This window comes from Mobula hypostoma, chromosome 5 (assembly GCF_963921235.1).
Source record: "Mobula hypostoma chromosome 5, sMobHyp1.1, whole genome shotgun sequence".
Lineage (NCBI taxonomy): Eukaryota > Metazoa > Chordata > Chondrichthyes > Myliobatiformes > Myliobatidae > Mobula > Mobula hypostoma.
The window spans coordinates 163,984,946-164,003,199 of record NC_086101.1 but is presented as its reverse complement, the minus strand read 5'-3'; the positions used below and the strand labels follow the sequence as shown (position 1 = coordinate 164,003,199).

Sequence of the window (18,254 nt, the reverse complement as noted above, 5' to 3'; positions counted from 1 at the left end):
CTCCACTCAATGAGGACGGGCGTGTGATCTCCAGGCTTTCCCTTCCTGAAGTCCACAATCAATCCTTGGTCTTTCTGACTCTGAGTGTGATGTTGTTGCTGTTGTGACACCACTCAACCACTTGATCTATCTCACTCCTATGTACACCATCTCCTCACCATCAGAGATTCTACCAACAACAGTGTCATCTGCAAAGTTACTTATTTAAAGATAGAGCGCAAAACAGGCCCTTCTGGCCCAATCAGCCGCACTGCCATCTATTTAACTCCAGTTTAATGACAGGCCATTTGCTGATGCCTAGGTCTCCCAAAGCAGAGTAGAGAGCCAATTAAATTGTGGCTGCTGTAGGCCTGACGAGGTGCTAAGCAAATTGCAGTGTGTCCAGGCTGTTGTTCAGACAGGAGTTACTAGCTATAACCAACCATTCAAAAAACTTCATTATGGTAGATGTGAGTCCTACCAGACGATAGTCATTGAGGTAAGCTCTCTCTGCTCCTCTTGGGAACTGGTATGATTGCTGCCATTTTGAAGCAGGTGGGAACCTCAGACCACAAGAGAGGTTGAAGATATCCTTGAACACTCCAGGCAATTGATTGCTACAGATTTTTAGTAGCCAACTAGGTATCAGATGCTTTGTGAAGGTTCACGCTCTTAAAACTTATTCTAATATTGGCCTTCAAGATAGAGATCCCAGGGTTACTGGACGCTGTGAGGATTTTCACAGCTGTAGTGATATTCTCCCTTTCAAACTGTGCATAAAACTCTAACAAACTTCTACAGATGTGCTGTTAGACGTATGCTGACTGTTTGCACCATGGTCTAGTATGGAATATGATTATGCAGGAATGTAAACAGCTGCAGAGAGTTGGGGATTCTGCCCAATACATCACAGGCACATCCCTCCCCACCACTGGTAGTATCTACAGGAGGCAGTGCCTTAAGAAGATGGCATCTACCAAAGATTCCCACTATCTAGGCCATGCCATCTTTTCACAGCTATCGTTGGGCAAAAGTATGAAGTCCCACACAACTAGGTTCAAGAACAGCTACTTCCCATCAACCATTCTCTTCTTAAACTAACTAGCAAAGCCCTAATCATTACAGTTTAGCACAACCATGGCCACTTTGCACTAAAATGGTCATTTTTTTGTTCTAATTGTTTTCTTGCAAAAATAATGTTTATAATTTATGTTCAATTTGGACTGTTCTTGTGAGTGCTTACAAATGCCTGTAACATTGTTGATAAGAAGTTTTTTCATTGCAGCTGTGCACACATGTACTTGTGCATATGACAATAAGTTAATTTAATTTTATGACTTTACAGTAAAAATTATCAACTAATTAACACCACTCTTGGGTGCACAATTCCCCCTTTTGCATTCTTCAAAACCACATCATTCTTACATTTTTAGGCAACTATCAATCCCAGGGTAAAGACCCAGGACTATTGCTTTACCCAACTCCTCCAACACAACTTCAATATAATATCAGACTTTAAAGGTTGTCTGCTTTTGTTCATTTTACTTATTTTGTTACTGTACATCCAATCTAATCAACAATGTGCCTGAATCAAATGTTCTCTACTAGTTTCCATGGCAAACCACTTATTTTTTATGCAAGAATAAAACTGCAGAATAAAAGGCAACACACACAAAATGCTGGAGGAACTCAGTAGGACAGGCAACATCCATGGAAAAGAGTAAACAGTTGGTGTTTTGGGCCAAGACCCTTCATCAGGACAGGAAAAGTCAGAGTGAGGGGTGGGGGGGGGGAAGAGGAGGAAGAAGTATAAGGTAGTAGGTGACATATGAAACTAGGAGAGAGGGAGGGGATGAAGTAAAGAACTGGGAAGTTGATTGGCGAAAGAGATAAAGGGCTGGAGGAGGGAGAATCTGATAGGAGAGGACAGAAGACCATGGAAGAAAGGGAAGGAGGACAGCACCAGAGGGAGATGATGGGCAGATAAAGAGATGAGGTGAGAGAGGAAACATAATATAGTTATTTTCACACTTTATGTTATGTGGCATATATATTTTGTAAAATATACTGCACAGAACAAATCTATTTGGCGAAAATATTCAAGTTGTTATATACTGGAAATTTCTTTTTTTTATATATATAAAAAGATCTTTTGGGGATTTTCTGTGGGCATTTATTTTTTCCAAAGATCAAATCAAGATACACGATGTGAAAGAAAGGCAACTTTCTCCAAACCAGTGGCGTCTTCTCCTAATTTAGTTCTGTATAGCAGAGCTGTAAGAATTATGCCTCACATTTCCAGAAGGTGTCAGAAAATTAAGAAATACCCTCTTAGTGGGAAGCTAAATGCTTCTGAGTGTAATGATTTTGACAGCAAATTAGACTGATAACTGGGGGAGGAAGGAACATCACGATATGTCATGGTACAGGGGTTTTATAGATTCTGGGTATTTTCATATATTATAGGCAATTAAGCTAGTTAGTAAGGATAACTAATTCAACGACTCCATTTAAATGACACTTACAAATAATAGTGCTTTAATCAAAATCTTAAAGGAAACAAGCATAAGATTTCCAGCAAAAAGTATCCCTTTTGGAATAAAAGCCCTGGGTTCTTTCCCCAGAGCATAACCAAATTGAATAGGATTAACTAAAATATACGAACTCGGTGATTCAGTCCGCTTGTGATTCAAACTTTCAGCGACTGCAAAAATCCAGAAGTAACTGACCATGCTGCACAGAACAATCTGGACACAAGTCTGAGATTTAGTCGTGAACTTGCTTTTCTCCCCCCATGTATAGTTGGTTACATGGAGAGTGTGGGTGGGGTGCATAACCTATTGTGGGATTACCTACGTCCCTGGTTTAGGATTGAGCATTCGAAGGATATAGTACCACAAGTAGTGCTCACCTTTGGCCTCTGTTGTCCTCACCTAGGAACTCAAGCTGAGTTTTATGCTTAAGTTCATGTAGATTTCAGACAAGAATTTTTTGAAGCAGCTCCCTTGCACGTTAGTCTAGGGAGTACGTTATTTCTGGGGATGGCTCAATGTGCTCCTGACTCTGGCTCGGTACATCAGAGTTGATGGTTCCTTTGTGAACTTGTTATCCTACTGGTGCAAGCACGTACATCTGCAATGTGAATAACAGGACATCCCCTAACCCTGAAACTGACATGGGTCACGGTGTTAAGTAACTGGATCATACACACAAGACACTAGATGCAACCTCCTCTTCTTGTCACTATACCCCACTCTCCAACCCGTCCTCTATCTCCACACCCCTACCCCACCCATAATACACCAAAGTTTCAGTAGGGTAGAGTTAAGGGACGGAACATCGATCCTGGAGAAGAATGAATTACAAAGAAAAAAAGAAATAAACTCAAACAAGAGCATGCAGGGCAGCCAGACAGTTGTAATTACTAGATTTTCTGTTATATTGTGTGCGTCCAGTGTGAAACTGGTCGCAGTAATAACTTCGGATTTATTTTTCAGAACACCTTTTGTTTTGGAGTTTTCCTGTTGTTCCCGTATGTGGTACACACAATCTTAACTTCTCTAAAATGCTATTTATAGAGACAGATACATGGTCATATTGCAGTGACTTTACACTCTTGTAGATAATATAGAGTATTTTCTTCCCACTGACTCAGGCTGGTTTACTAAATATATTCAGTAACTACCTAGGACTATACAGAAAACTATATAAAGATGGGATCTTCATTCAAACTCTCCATAACTCACAAAACCTGCTGCAATGTTGATCCAAAATCTGTGCCTTTAAATTAACTGATAAAGGTGGAGCAAGTAAAAACTGTCAGATTGTTGGCAATGTAAATTCTGAGATTTGCCAGTGCAGTTCACAAACATTTATTCAGGCACAAAAAAATTTATAAACAGAGTTTGCATTATAACTCCTATGTCAATACTCTTCAGGCCTTTCTGCACACATATTGTTGCACATTAGCTTTAATAAATCAAGGGGTTTATATTGCGATGGGTGTGGAGTTGGGCTGAGGAAAGGAAAGGGAAAGACCATAGATGCAGAATTAAGGCATTTGATAATGGTTGATTTATTTTCCCTCTCATCCCTGTTCTCCTGCCTTCTCCAAATAACCTTTGACGTCCTTAAAAACCAAGATCCTATCAACCTCCGCTTCATATATACCCAATGACTTGGCTTCCACAGCCATCTGTAGTCAATAAATTCTTCAGAATTACCACCCTCTGGCTAAAAAATTCCTCATTTCTAAACTAAAGCAATGTCCTTCTATTCTGAGGCTGTGTCCTCTGGTCCTAGACACACTTACTTTTGAAACATCCTCTCCATAACCACTCTACCTAGGCCTTCCAAAATTTGGTAGGTTTCAATGAGATTCCCCACATTATTTTAAACCCCAGCAAATACAGGTCCAGAACCTTCCAATCTCAGACAGAGGTGTAGGGTTAGATGTAACAGCGACAGGAATATTTTTTGATGCCCAGGATCTGATATTTTTTTTTACATCAGTCTCTGTCTGCATTCACCTCTATACAAATATGTTACCAAAACTATGATCTCCTGTATTCTCTCTGCCACTTACAGTCCTGAGCAAAAGTCTAGGCACCCTAGATTTTTCATATCGTTTCAAATGGTAAGTCCTCTACTGAGCCCTGATCTCAACATCTTCGAGGCTGCCTGGGATTACCTGGAGAGACAGAAGAAAGCGAGACAACCAACGTCTGCAGGCAAACTGTGGCAAGTTCTCCAAGATGCTTGGAACAACCTACCAGCCAAATTTCTTACAAAACTGTCTGGCAGTGTACCCAAGTCAATCAATGCAGTTTTAAAAGCAAAGGGTGGTCACACCAAATATTGATTTGATTTACTTTTTACTGTTTACAGCTCTTTATAGTATTTTTTGGATATTTAGAAACTTTTCACTTCATTATTTTTGAAAGTACCTTCGCTTTACACATTTTTTTTACATGTGCCCAAGCCTTTTGCACCATACTGTAGATATTCAGCTTCACTCTGCACATTTAAAGTTCAAAGCTGAAAGTAGGAAATCTAACAGCCTGGTGGCAGTGGGAACATCCTTACTCAATATTTGTTATAATATCTGCAACTCTACAAGCGGATGTGATTTCTTTTTAGTCGGATCTTCATCCCTTGTCAGTGCCCAGTTGATTGCTCACCCTCATATAGCGGTGAGTTATTAATAGAAAAGACAGGTGGTGAATGCAGCATGACATTAATAAATTACGTTACATTACACACTGCCAGTGATTACAGAGCTTTATGTATTTGTGGTGGTTCGGTGTTTACCTGTGGAAAACGCAAAAAAAAATCTACATTCTTGTATTAAATAACCCCTGCTTGAAAAGGCCCCCAGCAGGATATCTGCTTTTGTTTACAAATCCAAATGACATCCAAGCAGGAGGTCCAAAGGTCAACAGTGAATGACTCAATTGACTTCAAAGCCTTAAAGGTTAAACTTTTAAATCTTGGAGATTATATTAGTCAAAAGTTCACTGTATTTTTTTTATATCTTGAAAAAAGATTTAGATTTGTGAAAAAGAAGGCAAGTTCAAATAAATTTAGCTGCTTCACTCAGTAACTATGGTTACTGAAGAAAATTTTGTCAGCAAAATTGACAAAAAATGCAATGGGCAAATAACTGAGATAATACTTCTGCTGAATGATGAGGTACTGTGTTATAAAGCTGGAATTCTGAAATAAATTCCTGATTTGTCTTATCCAGTCACAGTACTTGTGGTGTTGTGGAAAAGATACACCACTGCAAGCCATGGTGTCTCTACTTGAGTGTAGTACATAACCCCCTCGTCCAGTCATCCCTCCCACTGATCTGTCCCTGGCATTTACTCCTGCAAGTGAGACAAGTGCCACGTCTGCCCCTACACTTCCTCGCCACCAATCTGGGCCCCAGACAGCCCTTCAAGGTGAGGCAACCCTTCACCTGCGAGCCTGTCAGGATTACCTACTGTATCCGGTCCTCCAGGAGCAGCCTCCTTTATACTGGTGAAACATGGTGTAGAACTGGGAAATGCTTCTTCAACCACCTTCACTCCATCACCACATAAGGTGAGTTTTCTCTGTGGCCACCCATTTTAATTCCACTTCCCATTCTGACACGCCCATCCATGTCTGTCTGTACTGTCATGTTGAGGCCACCCTCAGCTTAGAGGAGCAACACCTCACAGTCCTTCTGAGTAGCCTCCAACCTGATGGCATGAAAATTGATTTCTCTAACTTCTGGTAATTTCTCCCCCCCGCTTCCCTTCTCTCTTTTTCCAATCCCTATTTTGACTTCCTTTTTGCCCACCTCCTTTCTTCACCTCCCTCTGGTGCCCCTACCCCTTCCCCTTCTCATATGGCCTACTCGCTTCTCCTATCAGATTCCTCATTCTTCAGCTCTTTATCTTTTCCACTTATCACGTCCCATCTTCTTACCCCATTCCCCCTCCCCTCCAGTCTATCTCCCTACCCCCCACACCAGGTATCACCCATCCCCTCACCCCTCCTGTCTACCTCCCCCCCGCACCAGGTATTGCCTATTCTCCCCTACCCCTCCTGTCTACCCTCCCCCCGCACCAGGTATCACCCATCCCCCCCACCCCTCCTGTCTACCTTCCCCCCGCACCAGGTATCACCCATCCCCCCACCTCTCCTGTCTACCTTCCCCCCTCACCCCTCCTGTCTACCTTCCCCCCCGCACCAGGTATCACCCATCCCCCCACCCTTCCTGTCTACCTTCCCCCTGCACCAGGTATCACCCATCCCCCCACCCCTCCTGTCTACCTTCCCCCGCACCAGGTATCACCCACCCCCCCCACCCCTCCTGTCTACCTTCCCCCCGCACCAGGTATCACCCACCCCCCCCACCCCTCCTGTCTACCTTCCCCCTCGCACCAGGTATCACCCATCCCCCCACCCCTCCTGTCTACCTTCCCCCCGCACCAGGTATCACCCATCCCCCACCCCTCCTGTCTACCCTCCCCCCGCACCAGGTGTCACCCATCACCTGCCAGCTTCTGCTCCCCCTTCCCCCACTTCCATATTCTGGCTTCTTCCCCTGTCCTTTCCATTCCTGATGAAGAGTCTTGGCCTGAAACATTGACTGATTATTTCTCTCGACAGATGTTGCCTGACCTGCTGAGTTCCTCCAGCATTTTGTGGGTGTTGCTCTGCATTTTCAGCATCTGCACAATCTCTTGTGTCTTGTAATCTTGTTTGCCATTTAGTTCTTCTGATTGCGTACTTTTTCCCAGACAAGAGCTACTGTTGTTTTATTTCTAATGCCGTTAAGTCACGTATCAAGATTCATCTGAATGAAAATGAAATTATAGGCAAATCTCTGCACACAGACTTGTCATCCAGTTATCCTCCAAAGTAGGAAGCACGAGAAGTCATAGCTTTTTCCCTTCCACTACACATCATCAAACCAACTCAACAAATGGAAAGAGGAGACATTTCTAAAACTGAAACTGCTGAAGTCAACGGGGCTACAACTCTGATGGCACAGTGCCATTGTTCAGGCAGGAGTGCATTGGTGTGGAACCAGTGTACCTGCAGCACAGAACACAAGAGCCTATCGCAGATCATAGGGACAGGTTTACTTGAATAGTTAGTATGGGTAGCTTTGTCAGTAAGGATACATCAGAGGAGTCTAATTTAGAGATGAAGTAGTTCAAAGTCTCTCAAAATGTTTTAAAATATGGTGATATTAAGGCAGAGCTTTTACAAATTATTACTGAACTTCCTAAAATATTAAAGATTTTTGGGGAGTATGTTGCTGAACAATTAGACAAACCACATACCGTACAACAAAAAAAAAGTGGTATTTTAAATGTGGAAAAGTACCCCACAATAGCAACTCCTACGTTTCCCGTAATTAATGGTCAACAATGTTCAAACCATGAGTTTAGTGATCCAAGTTAATGTGTTACCACTCTATCCATTGCTTTTGCTGACCCAGGCAATGCAAGCCACTACAGCTGAGGAGGTACATTCCATTTCTTACATCCATTGAAAGTTAAAGCAAACTATTTCACATACAGTCCGGTTTGAATCCTAAAAGAAAAGCCTCTGCCTCTACCTGCGATGGCTCTATCCCCCAAACCAACAATAAATCCTTTCACGTGACTGAAAACAATGCCAAATTACAAATTTTTGGACTTGGGCTGAATCAGTCTAAAATTTGTTTTAAGCGCAGCTTAAGTTTCTGCAATAGTCTAGTAGCACTAATTTCTGAATGTATAATAGGGTATCCCAGTCCTGTTATACAGGCCAGAACCAAAAGGTTTGCGTCTTTTACTTGGTTAAAACCCAGGAAGAAGTCCAACAATTTCTCATTTGCAAATGCTAAACACCACGGTCTTTGTGTGAATTTACAAAAACTGCAGAGGCATTTAGTCGCCATGAACAGTCGTAAGGAAATTTGAAACAAATGTCAGAAGCATCTGTCATGAGAAACAGAAAATAACACAGCACTAACACAGATCAGACAACTGGTAGTCGGCACTGTTGACAGAACAAAAAGAGTGGGGCATTTAAAAATGGTGTATTTGAACATACTAAGAATACTAAGAGTGGAGGAAAAATACACTGTAACTTTGATTAACACCATTTTGATTGTGGACTTCAGGAAGGAGAAGTCAAAAGAATATACAGCAGTCCTCAGTGAGCTGTCACTGGGGGGAAAGGACGAGCAACTTTAAGTTCCTGGGCATCAACATCTCAGACCATCTACCCTGGGTCCAACACATTGATGGAATCATCAAGAAGGCACACCAGCAGCTGTACCTGAGGAGATTTGGTATGTCACCAAAGACTCGAGCACATTTCTACCGATGTTCAGTGGATACTATTCCGACTGGTTGCATCACCACCTGGGTCTGGAGGCTCCAATGCACTGAGGCTGCTGAAGGTTGTAGCCTCAGCTAGGTCCATCAAAGGCATAACCCTCTCCACCAGAAGACATTTTCAAAAGGCGGTGTCTCAAGAAGACAGCATCCATAATTAAGCACCCTCACCATTTGGGATATGTCCTCTTTCCATTACTACCACTGGGGAGAAAGTACAGGAGCCTGAAGACCCACACACACATTTCAGGAACAACTTCTTCCACTCCACCATCAGTTTTCTGAACAGTCCTGAACACTACCTTGCCTTGTTATTTATCTTTTACACTATTTACTTTTTGCAACTTACATTAGTTTTGATGTCTCAGACTGTACTGCTGAATAAAGCAAATTTCATGACACATGTCAGTGATTGTAAACCCGTTTCTGATTTTGACAGTGATGGCAGCATTAGCCACACTACTGATAGGGTTAGGCTTGAATAAAGTGAAACTGTTACTTACTTTATTAATACATTGAAACATTCAAAAATTTGCATAGTAATGGAAAATGGGGCATTAATTTTCAATATCAAGAGAGTTGCCAGTGGTTTTCTTTGAGAATAAGCAACATACAACTGGAATTGGAAGGTGCTTGTATATTGTTCATACATGCCAAATTTAAGGTAAAACAGTAACAGAATATAAAGTGCGACAGCTACAGAGAAAGTGCAGCACAGGTAGACAATAAGATCCAAAAACATAATGAAGTAGATTGTGAGGTTGAGTCCATCTTACTGTACAAGGAAACCATTCTATAGTCTTCTAAACAGTAGGGTTGAAACTGTCCTTGAGCCTGATGGTACAGGCTTTCAGGCTGCTGTATCTTTTGCCCGATGGGACTGGGTAGGAGAGAGAATGTCCAGTGTGGGGTGGGGTCTTCGTTGAGGCAGCTACAAGTATAGACAGAGTCCATGGAGGGCAGGGTGGTTTCTGTAATGTGCTGTCCTGGGCCATGCTCCATTAACATGTTTAATAAACACTGACCTCAATACCAACATGCATCCCACCCTGCTCCCCACAACAGATACAACTGCATTTTTTAGAATGATGGCCATTTTGGGAGAAAGAGTAACAAGAAGGAAATGGGAGAAAATATATAATGAAGATGGTTAATTTGTGAAATGAGCACCAAGTTATTTTTATGTTCCTGAATTTACTGGATGAGGTAGACGGGGGTCTAATAACAGCTGATGTTGTCCTTTGGGGATCTACTATGGCTAGACCAGATGTGATACGTTGATGACTGGGTGCTTTGGATTTGAGGGAGAGAAAGACAAGGACCGTGGCAGGTTTATAGAGAGCACTGGGAACAAGGCCATCAAATTTGTGAATTTCAACCAATTCAACTGCTTTTAAAGGAACTAATTTTTTGCAGTAGGCTATAACTAATGCGAACTCTTCTGATAATGCCCAATCAATTTCAGAAAGTACTGATAAAGACAGAAGTGATTTCTATATAATTTAATTGTATGTTATGCAGTTGTTAATTTTAATCTATTTCATCTCCAGTAGGAAGAGGACAGGATTACAAAAGGTGAAACGATCGGCTCGTTGTAGGTAAAATTCATCTTCAGTGCTGAACAAAGCAGATGATTTTGAATCTGCCCAGTTACCTTCATGGCATCATTTTCTACTATAACTACAGGGAAGGCAAAGGCGGACTGAAAGCAGCCAGGCTTCTCAGCTAGACATTATTCATCCTGTCAATCAGAACACATTTTAACATTCTCACTCCATCATCTTCTGCTGGGTTCTCCAGCAGATTCTGGGAAGGAAAATCCAAGCAGCAAATCCTTTGGTGCTATGCCCAATGTTGGAATGAGTGCAATCGGGTCAGAGATTATGGCAGGTGTTTATATGCCAGAGAAGAAATCAAGTTGCCGTCTCTTTATCTCTGCAGATTGTTTTTCTGAATCCCAGGCAAACCGACACAACTTCAGCATTTTAAATTGGGGGTCTGTATTTCACTTAGTGCAAAATCCTGCCTCTCCAGAGAAGGACATACAGGTGCCAAGAAACCCACTACTGTCACAACAGAAACTGATATGGTAGACTTGGGTCACATTTTGCACTTTTGATAATGCTCCTACATCCTGCACTTCCCTTTTTGAGGACTGGTGTGATAGGCTGGTGTGAGCTGAAATTATTATTGAGACTATAGGCTTCAAGAAACACATTATCAAAGCATGGTTTCAGCATATTATGAGTGTTGCTTTCTTAAACTGCATTCTATTTTTAAGTCTATTTGGTTCAGTGTTATTATTCCTGCTCAGCAATACCTACTTTGATAGCTTGTTACCTCAAATATCTCTTTGAAAGATGCCTTGGCCACTAGTTTGAAGAAAAGATGAATGGGTACACTCTGTTCACTGGCAATGGAGGTATGCGGCTGGAGGAATCATGACAGACACAAATTGTTTATTGGAATACTGTTTCACTTGATTCATAGGCTCAGGAGCAAGCTTTCCTTTATACTTTCAAAAATATTTTCTTTCCACGGGTCTTTACAGATCTTTCTATGGATCTGCAATTCCAGGTCACGGAACTGGTTGCCATTGTACAGGGTAGATGGTTAACTGGCTTCTGCAAATTACACCATAGTGTTTATTGTCTAAGGATTTCTGATGGAGAGGGGAGAAAAGAATAAAATACAGGGGTATGAATGGGACTGTTCTCTTAAGAGCCAGCATAAACCTGATTTTATTTTCTCAAAATTCAAAGTAAATTGACGCCACGGCAGCATAGCGGTTAGTGCGACACTCTTACAGCTCAGGGTGTTGCAGAGTTCAAATTTCAATTCCAGCACTGTTCGGTAAGGAACGTCCTCCCTGTGGAATGCTTGGGTTTTCCTTCCCGGGGCCGTCAGTTTCCTCCCACAGTCCAAAGACATACAGGGTAAGTTAACTGTTCATTGTAACATTGTCCAGTGATTAGGTTAGGGTTAATTGGGGTTGTGGGCCGCGGGGGCAGCGCTCAAAGGGCCGGAAGGGCCGACTCACGCTGTATCGCTAAATAATAAGAGTTATCAAAGTATGTATATGTCACCGTAAACTATTGAGATTCATTTTCTTGCAGGCATTCACAGTAAAACAAAGAAATACAAAGAATCAATGAAAAGCTACATACAAGGATTGACAAACAACCAATATGCAATAGAAGATGTTCTGTGCAAATAAAAAAAAGTAAATAAATAATACTGAGATCATGAATTGTAGAGTCCTTGAAAGTGATTCCATAGGTTGTAGAATCAGTTTAAAGTTCAGATGAGTGAAGTTACCCATGCTGTTTCAGGAGCCTGATGATTGAAGGGTAATAATTGTTACTGAATCTAGTGGCATGGGACCAAAGGCTCCTGCACTTCCTTTCCAATGGCAGCAGTGAGAAGACAGCATGGCCTAGATGGTGAGAGTCCTTCATAGTGGATGCTGTGTTTGTGTTTGTTGCATTGCTCCTTGTAGATGTTATCAATAGTGAGGAAGACCTTGCTGTGATGGACTGGGCTACAGCCACCACTTTTCTGTTCCTGGGCCCTGGTATTTCTATACCACACAGTGATGTAAGGCCAGTGTAAGGCCATTCGTAAGGCCAGTGATGGTGTGGGAATGGAACTGGACTCTCTCACGGTGGTGTCTGAAAAGAGGATGCTGTCTAAGTTGCATGCCATCTTGGACAATGTCTCCCATCCACTACATAATGTACTGGGTGGGCAGAGGAGTACATTCAGCCAGAGACTCATTCCACCGAGATACGTCATAGGAAGTCATTCCTGCCTGTGGCCATCAAACTTTACAACTCCTCCCTTGGAGGGTCAGACACTCTGAGCCAATAGACTGGTCCTGGACTTATTTCATAATTTACTGGCATAATTTACATATTACTATTTAACTATTTATGGTTTTATTACTATTTATCATGGTGCAACTGTAACGAAAACCAATTTCCCCCAGGATCAATAAAGTATGACTATGACTATGCAACCAGTCAGGATACTCTCCACTGTGTACCTATTGAAGTTCCTCAAAGTTTTAGATGACGTGAGAACCTGCACAAACTTCTATGAATGCGGACTCGCTGTCATGCCTTCTCTGTGATGGTACCTGCATGCTGGTTCCTGGACAGATTCTCTGATATGAAATCAGCAAGAAATTTAAAGTTACTAACACTCTCTGTCTCTGATCCCCTAATGTGGACTGGCTCATGGACGTGCACCTTCTTCACTCTAGTAGTCAATAATCAGCTGCTTGCTTTTGTTAAAGTTGAATGACAGGTTGTTGTTGTGGCACCATTCAACCAGGTTTTGAGGATCCCTCCTATATTTGATGGGCCAACTGGTCTCCATACGTATCATGATAAGTATTGTGTAATAAGAAATGTTCAAAGAAAGTGAAAGAAAATGCCTTCGAAGTTCTTCGCAACAGGAAACATCCAGCACTGTCACTGACATCTCCTGAGGGTAACAAGATAATAAGAGGAATTGCTTAGAGTTGAAAACAGAGACTTTTTCCCAGCGAGGAAATGGCTAACACACCAGGGCGTAATTTTAAGGTGATGGAGGTAAGTATGGGGGGAATGCCCGAGGCTGTTTTAAACACAAAGAGAGATAAGTGCTTGGGATGCATTGCCGGGAGGCGGTGGGAGAGGCAGAAATATCAGGGATACTTGGGAGAATCTTAGGTAGGCACATGGATGAAAGAGAAATGGGAGGGTATGGGGTAGGGAAGGGTTAGATCGATCTTGGAGAAGGTTAAAAGGTCAGTACCATGGGACATTGGATCTGTACCGTGCCGTACTGTTCCATATTGCAGTGAAACGAGTCAGAGTACAGGAATGATGAGAAACCTAGTAGTATGGTGCCTCTCCCTCAGCACCAGCAAAACAAGAGAGCTTGACATTGACTTCAGGAAGTCAGGTTGAGCACACATCCCTGTTTGTATCAATGGTGCTAAGGTGGAGATGGCTGAGAACTTCAGGTTCCCAGATGTAACTCTCACCAACAACCTGTCCTGGTCTGGACAAGTGGATGCCATAGTCAATGAAACACATCAGCAATGTTACTTCCTCAGAGGCTAAGGAAATTCACATGACCCTCACTCACCAATTCTGTCCTGTTGTATCACAGCTTGCTACGGCAACTGCTCTGCCCAAGAAACTGCAGCCCAGCCCATTGCGAAAACCAAACTTTCACCACCCCCCTCCCCAGCCGACTGATTCTTTCTATACATTCCACTGCATCAGGAGAGCAGCTAACACATCAAGGAGCTCTCCAAGCCTGGTCATTCTCTCTTCTCTCCATTCCATCAGACAGAAAGATCATGTTACACCAGGCTCGCGAACAGCTTCTATCCCCCTATTAGATGGCTCATGAACTAACCTCTTATATGATAAAGACAGACTACTGATCTCTCAATCAACTTCACGACCCTTGCACTTTGTCTACCTGCACTACACTTTCATTGTAACTGTAACACTATATTCTGTATTGTTGTACTTCTCCTTTTGCACCACCTGTATGTGTTAAGTAATCAGCCCAGTTGCCCAGTTGACACAAGTTTTTCACTGCATCTTGGTGCATGTGACAATACCAATTACCAATTCATCGGTGCAACTATGCACAGTTGCAATGCCTTACTCATTTACATATCATAATCAAATCTGTAGAGACATGAATATTTCTAGCTGTCTCTGTTAAAAACAAATAGTTTAAAATGTTTAGATTATTTAAGAAAACTAAGATAGCCTCAAATGAAATGTACTGTAAATTAATTAGTTCCATTCAACCTTACACTTCTCCATGTAAATAAACAGGTGCTATGTTCCTCAACAATATCTATCCTGGTGGAGGAAAATCATCTGAAATGTGCAGATGTTGGAAATATGAAATAAAAACGGAAGAGTTCTGACAACACTCAGCAGGTCAGTCAGCATCTGTGGAAAGTAAAACAGGAGGTAATGCTTCAGGTTTGAGACTCTTCATCAGGACTAGGAAAGAGAGAAAACAAGTTAATTTCAGTTAAAGGGCAGGTAAGGGAGGAATGTGTAGAACAAAGGAAATATTATCTGATTGGGTGAGGCCAAATCAGTAAATATGGCAATATTGAATCAGGAATAGATTCGCCTGTGTTCATATTTGCTGTTAGAGCGATTGTGTGACATGCTTAGCAGACCAGGCTGTATAAGTAAACAGAGAAAATCTGAAGCTAAAATCACTAAGGACGGCAAACAGAAATAGCCAGTTCTGATACACGTAGAAAAGCGAGAGTTGAAAAGCAAGCTCCACAGCCCTGCTATTATTAACAAGATGATATGTGATCTAACTGTCACAGTGACACATCTGGTGAGATATTCCCCTTGTTTTACCTACTGTATACAGAGGTGGAGAGAGTCAATAGCTTGGCATTATGTGAGGATCTGTCTGGCACCAACACATCCTGTAAGCGTAACCACAAAGGCGGCAAAACAGTTAAAGATGTTTGCATCAATTCAGTATGACACCAAAAATATTTACAGATGCATAACGAAGGGTATCCATCACAGCTTGGTATGGAAACACGAATAGCAGGAAAGAAGAAAAGGCTACGGAGCGTGGTGGACACAGCCAAGTCCATCGTAGGCAAAGCCCTCCCCAACACTGAATACATTTACTTGGAACGCTACCACATGTAAACAGCATCCATCAAAGACCCCCACTATCTTCTCACTACTTCCATCGGGCAGGAGGTACAACACTCTCAGATTAAGGAACAATTGTAAGACCATAAAGTATAGGAGCAGAATAAGGCCATTCGGCCCATCAAGTCTGGTCAGCCATTCCATCGCGGATGGTTCATTATCCCTCTCCACCACGTTCTCCCCGTAACTTTTGATACCCATACTGATCAAGAACCGATCAGCCTCCCCCTTGGCCTTCACAGCTGTCTGTGGCAATGAATTCAACAAATTCACCACTCTTGGGGCTAAAGAAATTCCTCCTCATCTCTGTCCTAAAGGGGCATCCTTCTATTCTGAGGCTGTGCCCTTTGCTTATAGTTTCCCCACTATAGGAAACATCGTCTACACATCCACTCTATCTAGACCTTTCAATATTTGATAGGTTTCAATGAGATACCCTTCATTCATCTAAACTCCAGTGAGTACAGGCCTAGACTCATCAAACACTCCTCATACATTATCCTTTCATGCCTGGCATCATTCTTATGAACTGTCCAATGCCAGCACATTCTTTCTTAGATAAGAGGCCCAAAACTGCTTATAATATTCCAAATGTGGCCTGACCAGAGCCTTATGAAGCCTCATTAATACATCCTTTCTTTTATATTCTAGTTCTCTCAAAATGGATGCTAACATTGCATTTGCCTTCCTTACCACCAGCTCTACCGCAAGTGAACCTTTAAGAAATTTGCACCTCTGATTGCTGAATTTGCTCCCCATTTAGAAAACAGTCTATGCCTTTATTCCTCCTATGACCACACACTTCCCTACATTATATTCCATCTGCCACTTCCTTGCCCATTCTCCTAACCTCTCCAAGCAGACTCCCTGCTTTCTCAACATTACCTGCCCCTCCACCATTCTTTGCATCATCTGCAAATTTGGGCACACAGCCTTCAATTCTGTCGATAAAGTCATTGACATATAACGTGAATAGAAGCAGTCACAACACCAATACCTGCAAAAGACCTCTAGTCACCAGCATCCAGCAGAAAGGACCCCTTTTATCCACTCTTTGCCTCTTACCAAATCTTCTTACTATGCTAATAGCTTTCCTGTAATACCCTGTATACATACATTGTTTATGCTTGTTATTACACTACAGTCATCAGGCTCCTAAACCAGCATGAATAACTACAATCACCACCATGCTGAACTCATTCCACAATCTAGAAACATACTTCCAGCGACTCTTTACAACTGATGTTCTCAGTATTATTTTTTATTTGCATAGCTTGTCTCTTTTTCACATTGGTTATTTGTTGGTCTTTGTCTGTTTATGTATAGTTTATCCAAAATTCTATTCTTTCTCCCCCATGTAAATCCCTGTAAGTAAATGAAATGCAAGATTTTATTATGGCAACCTATATGTATTTTGGATCATAAACTTACATTGAACTTTGAATCTTCTTCCCTTAGCAGGGGCTTTAATTAGAACAGGATTAGTATAAAGGGCAAGAGATTTAGAGGGGATTTGAGGAAGAATTTTTTCAACCTGTGGGGGCAAAATCTGAAACACACTGCCCGAATAGAAGTTGAAGGCAGATACTTTCAGAACATTTAAGCATTGAAACATTATGTCATAGAAGGCTATAGGATGAGAGCTGGGAAATAGGGTTAGCATATATACAACTGATGGCCATTTTATTTAGGTACACCCGCACATTAATGCAAATGTCTAATCAGCCAATCATGTGGCAACAATTCAATGCACTTGTTCAAACTATACATCAGAATGGGGAAGAAATGTGATCTAAGTGACTTTGACTGTGGAAAGATAGTTGGTGCCAGATGGGGTAGTTTGAGCATCTCAGAAACGGCTGATCTACTGAGATTTTCACACACAACAGTTTGCAGAGAATGGTGCAGAAAACAAAAAAAAAGTGCAGCTATTCTGTGGGTGAAAACCCTTCAGAAAAAGAGCGTGTTAGTGTCAGCGAGCTTTTCCCAATGGCAGTCAGCATTGATTGTGAGGTGGAGAAAAAGTTAGGTAGACAGAAGATGCAGAGGATGTGTGCGTGGTGAGAAGACGGCAGCAGTACTGGTAGCAGCTGCACCACGGCAGAGGAGGTAATACAGTGATAAGTGTCGCAATGCGTACCTGCTGGTACATACAGTAAGATATCACCACCTTCTTAAACAGTAATTGGGGTGCACAATAAACAGTGGCCTTGTCCACAACACCCACTTCCCTTGTACGTCATAAAGCAGTGCTTGACCCGATAAAAGAAAACAGGAGCGAATTGAATGAAAATGTTTCAGTGGTCTTGGTGACTGTCTGTTGAAGATTTTGATGCTGGGCTGCTAGTGAAAGGAGGAGTATGATAAGAGTCTACAGCCCACCTTGATCAAGGGACTGAAGAAGAAACAGGAAGACAACACATCACACCATGAAAGGACAGCAGATTCCCTTTTCTGAAGGACACCAGTAACCAGATGAGTTCTTAAAACAATTTGGTTGCTTCCTGTTCAGAAATACCCATCTGGACCAGTAATCCAGAACTCAGCCTGGGCCACACTGTATCCCCTCGAAAGACTTTGGTCCCTTTCTACGCTAAAACTTTTTCCATACAAGGGTGAAGTCAATGACTAGCTCCTCGTCATTAGAATTCTCTTGCAGCACTGGGGGACAGCATTCACCACCCTCCCCCCACCTCCA

The 18,254-nt window shown here is 42.1% G+C and overlaps 1 protein-coding gene and 1 long non-coding RNA gene across 6 annotated transcripts in view; one reads left to right on the top strand and one right to left on the bottom strand.

The window, feature by feature from the left end:
- pde8b (phosphodiesterase 8B) overlaps positions 1-18,254 on the bottom strand; it is a 341,898-nt gene that overhangs the window by 125,360 nt on the left and 198,284 nt on the right. The window lies entirely within an intron of this gene.
- Positions 5,830-10,435, top strand: LOC134347130 (uncharacterized). The gene is made up of 3 exons (XR_010018088.1): positions 5,830-6,066; positions 8,630-8,800; positions 10,397-10,435. It is a non-coding gene; the product is annotated as an uncharacterized LOC134347130 (long non-coding RNA).